The sequence below is a fragment of the Brachyhypopomus gauderio genome, chromosome 19 (genome assembly GCF_052324685.1).
Source record: "Brachyhypopomus gauderio isolate BG-103 chromosome 19, BGAUD_0.2, whole genome shotgun sequence".
NCBI lineage: Eukaryota > Metazoa > Chordata > Actinopteri > Gymnotiformes > Hypopomidae > Brachyhypopomus > Brachyhypopomus gauderio.
The window spans coordinates 12,012,408-12,017,407 of NC_135229.1; the positions used below are offsets into that span (position 1 = coordinate 12,012,408).

At 48.4% G+C, this 5,000-nt stretch overlaps 1 protein-coding gene across 6 annotated transcripts in view; it reads left to right on the forward strand.

Annotated features, from left to right (window-relative positions):
* Positions 1-5,000, forward strand: part of bbs9 (Bardet-Biedl syndrome 9) — a 63,158-nt gene that overhangs the window by 49,457 nt on the left and 8,701 nt on the right. The window lies entirely within an intron of this gene.

The window sequence follows — 5,000 nt, forward strand, 5'->3', positions numbered from 1 at the left end:
TGTGAGAGTGTATGGCGGTGTGTGTGTGTGTGTGTGTGGGGTCACCGTGTGGAGGTGGACACTCTGCTCTCTGGGAGGTGAGCTGGGTGATTACAGGCTGTGGTGGTTGCCCTGCTAAAAGCGGTAGTGAAAGCTGCTCTAATGAAAGACTGAGCTTCCCGCCTTCTAAATCTGGGAGCTGGAGAGGAGAGCTGTAGACCTGACGCAAAACCAGCTCGTGTGTGTGTGTGTGTGTGTGCTCACACACTGATTTCTAGCTCATGCATGCGAGCAGTAGCTATGCCCCCATTAAGAAGCCGCAGGTAGAATCCGTTTGATCATGGTGTGATGCGCTGGGATGATCCGCTTTCTCTCAAATGTAATCTGAATAAACCATTTTTTAACTGTGTATTAGTTTTGGCAGCAGTGCCTTTAGGCTGGTGTCTTGTGGCTGAAATAAATTCTAGCGCTTAACTGTGGGCCCAAGACCATTCTTGTCTGGATTGCGTGTGGGCTTTTGCAACGTACGTCCTTGTAAGAGGACGTACAGGGTCTGTGGCCTCGTCCTCCGCAGCTCGGTTCGTCCTGGAACGTGGTTCTGGAAAAGGTTCACCTCTTGCTTTTACTAGCTTCTACCGTGTCCCTCGGGTGTGAACCTGACGCGCAGACGTCTGGACTTCAGCTGCTCTCAGAGGTCGTGACCCAGAGGTCGTGACCCAGTCGGGGTGAATCTCATTTAGCTTCCTAAAATCTTGTGCTTCTTCTTTTGAAGCTTTGAATGGTTGAACGTCTCCATATGTGGTAGACACAGCAGAAGCTTGAGGATAACACGGTTCCTCCGGGTTCTGTAACCAGAGAGCAAGCTACTTAGTTTTTTGCATTTCCTGAAATCTATCGTGACAATTATCGTGACGGGCACTAATTAAGTTGATATCTCCTGGTTTAATATCCTTGTTGAGTCCTAGCCCTCCACCTGAGGACTGCTCCCGCCCTAGGCCCCGCCCCAGGCCCCGCCCCAGGCCCGCCTGGCACCATCCACCCACCAGACCTTTCAGCTGGTACATATTTGAGGAGTGAATGCCCAGATTCTCTGAGTTATTTCTTCTCACTGGCTGTTTCCTGTGCAAAGAGCACTACTTCCTGTTTCCCCAAAGCCCCGTAAATCAGCCCCTGACCCACCTGACGTCCCGGAGGCTCGGTACTTGGTCCATGGGAAAGCTGAAGACGGCGTACACCCACGGACGGGGACATTGGCAGTGGTAGAGCTGGGGGCGGGGCTCGGGAGGGGTGGGCGGCGGCCTTATCGGGCTGTGCGGTTTGGAGCCTTGGCCTGATCTCGGGTTGCTCATGGGGGCGGGCGATGCTATCAGAGCACCAGCCTTTCTCGGGCCCCCATGTGTCTCCGCTTCACAGGCGCGGTTTATAAACAAGCATTGTCCCGCGCGAGCAACGGCGTCCCGCACCGTCTCTGCACCGTGACCAAAGACAAAAGACGTTACTGTCTAGGATCATTTGTTGGTCTGATGCTGATCTATCTGTCTCTCTCTCTCTCTCACTCTCTCTCTCTCTCTCTCTCTCTCTAAGGTTCTTTCCCTTTCCCACACATACACACTTGTTCGCCGCGCACACACACACACACACACACACACACACACACACACACACACACACACACACCACATTCTCTTGTCTGCTTTGTCCTGCACTGCTCATCTTCAGTAATCTTCTCATCTGAATTTGTCTTCTCTATTCTTATTTTGTTTTATTCATTCAGCTGTGTAAGACACAAACATGCTTACACATACACACACACACACACACACACACACACACTCGGTTGCTCCCTCTCAGCAGGGTTGGAGTATGTGGAGTTCTTCTTCCCTTTCTCTCTCTCCCTCGTTCATTTGCTTTCATTTACATACATGGCAAAGCAAAATTACAGCAACATGAATGAACCTTTAAAGAGATTAAAAGCTTTGCCATATTTTAATAATAATTAACATGAAAATAACTACCGGTAATTAGCATGAAAGCTTAATTGAAGTCAAAATGAAAAAAGTGTGAAAAATTGAGAAAGAAATAGTTAATAAAAAAACATGAAGGTGTTTACAAGCAGTATGTGTGTGTGTGTGTGTGTGTGTGTGTGTGTGTGTGTGTGTGTGTGTGTGTGTGTGTGTGTGTGTGTGTGTGTGTGTGTGTGTGTGTGTGTGGTCTATAGGGACTTCTCTCTGTCACTCAGGTTGTTCAGGCAGATATCTACCAACTCGCTAAAATGCTCATATAAAATGTCTCTGCTCTCTTGATAGCAGTGGTTCTGGTATCGGCCCATCTGGACCGCCAGGCTGTGTTCACTGAGTTCTGAGTCGATCAGTGACTGTTTTAGGGTCAAACTGCATTTTGCTTTCTGCTTGTGTTTGTGTGCTCCAGGGGGTGATATCGTCTTTTTTCTGAGGTGTTATTATCCGATTGGTCCTGATGTGGAACAGAGTTAATGACCCGTGTCAGGACGTGCTGTCAGGACGTGCTGTGTGAGGGCCTCTTCTGGACTGCTGGCACTGCGGGGTTTTGTAGTGGTAGGAGTGGCACTCACTGGTTTTTAAATGTAGACAGTGTTTAATAGCAGAATTGGGTCTATAACTGATTTAAGTGATTCAAGCCGTATTTCATTGTGAATTTGTGAGTCACATAGACTGCGACTTTCTGTGGCTTTTCATTGACTGCTACATGAAAGTTTCCGATTGAAGTCTCTCTGTCTGTCTCTCTCTCTCTCTGTGTCTGTCTCTCTCTCTCTCTCTCTGTCTCTCTCTCTCTGTGTCTGTCTGTCTATCTCTCTATCTCTGTCTCTCTCAGTCTCTGTCTGACTGTCTGTCTCTCTCAGTCTGGATGCCCTTCCATTCTAAATCTATTGCTATATTTGTACATATACTTAGTGTCCACCACACACACACACACACACACACACACACACACACACACCACAGGGTGGCCTGCTCTAACAGTGCTTCCTGGTGTTGTGTGTGTGTGTGGTGTGCGTTGTTTGAAAACCCTCATGAAGCCCCCTCATTATGGATTCTCTGGTCCTGAGTTCGTCTTCTGCGGTGGAAGCTTTTGATGAAGGTACCTGTTATTCCTCACGCCGCTTCTTTATGAGGAAGTCCCCACCAGACCACCCCTGTCACTCACACACCTTGAGGCCTGTACTTTTCCACTGCCTTATCTTATCTCCGCAATCCCCCCCCCCCACCCACCACACACACATACAAACTAGCCCCCTAAAACACCTGCAGAACCATACCACAGCGTTCTTCCCATGCCGTAGACGAGAAGCCTCGTGAATGGCTGAGATGTAGCCCCCCCCCCCTCGGGCAAGGTTCAAGGAAACAAACAACATCTTCTTCCCCCCCCCCCCCCCCCCTTTATAAGTAAATAAATACACCGGGGCTGTTTGTGCCCATGGAGGAGATATTTCTGCCTCTCAGCTTGTGGCTTCGTCTCTCAGGAATAATGGATTCACTTGGCCTGTCCTCACCGCCCGGCCTGGTTTGTTTTGGGTCGTAAATGTTACATTTGAAATAGGCGGGTATTTTTAGGGTATTTTTAGGGTGTGTAATTTTTGCAGAATGTGCCCAAGGGTAAGTAGCGGCTACGACAAGTGTGCGTGTGTATGTGTGTGCGTGCCTGAATGTCTGTGTGTGTGTGTGTGTGTGTGTGTAGCATCACACGTCCTCTACCAGATCTTGAGATTCCACTGTAACCCACAGACGTGCTCCTGAAGACTGAGTGCAGTTCTGCGTTTTCACTGTGGGTTTGAGCTCTCGCTCCACACCATCTTATGTGACATCTATTTTCTGAAAATGCAGACATGGTTTGTGTTTTTTTTCTCTTTTTCAAGCCAGTAAAAAAAAGAAAAAAGTTGTCATTGTTTTCACCTGAAATGATTCAAGGCCCTTGGGTTTGTCTGGCTCCATTCCTAGCTTTGTGGCTAGAAGTGGTAGCTGACCTTGTGAGTGTTGTACTGTTTGTGCATTGTACTGTTTGTGTGTTGGAGCGTTGGGCCGTTTGAGTGTTAGGACATTGGAGATTTGGGGTGTTTGAGCGTTGGAGTATTTGGATGTTTGAGTGTTTGAGCGTTGGAGTATTTGGATGTTTGAGCGTTGGAGTATTTGAGTGTTTGAGCTTTTGATTGTTTGAGCGTTGGAGTATTTGGATGTTTGAGCGTTTGAGCGTTGGAGTGTTTGAGCATTGGAGTGTTTGAACGTTTGTGAGCATTGGAGTGTTTGAGCGTTGGAGTATTTGAAATTTGGAGTGTTTGAACGTTGGAGTGTTTGAACGTTTGAGCATTGGAGTGTTTGAGCGTTGGAGTATTTGAAATTTGGAGTGTTTGAACGTTGGAGTGTTTGAACGTTTGAGCGTTCTTTTCCGTGATATCTGCAGTATGAAGCCAGCTGGAATTCTGTGCACTCTCAGTGATCACCTCTTCTGGACATTTAGGACTGCATCCCGTTTCTCTCTCTCTCTCACACACACACACACACACACACACACACACACACACACACACACACACACACGTCTTTGTTCTGTCAGGCTCTTCTCCCCACACCGTCACGCGGGCGACAGAAACATGAATGAAAATGTTTCAGCCTACAGGTGGAGCTACGGCACGAGAGAACACGAGGGTTCACTTCAACAAAGAGCGAGGGAGGAACCGAAAAAGAACATTAATGTATCAAGTATCTCCAAAGAGTTCTGAGATGGTGGAGGTCTTGAGCGGGCCGTACCGATGGCTGTACGGACAGCGCTGGCTGCGATCTGCGGATCCGTCCGCACGTGTTCTTAGCCCCTCCCCCCACACGTAAGCTCCTCCCCCAAGGCTGGATCTTATTCAGCCATCTGGAATCTGGAATCGTTTGGAGCAAAAAAACTCGCTGGGATGACGAACGTTGAAGCACCGTCAGAACACAAGGCCCGCGAAACGTGTCCGCTCAGCAAAGTGTAACGGACTCCTTTGTTTCTCTCGC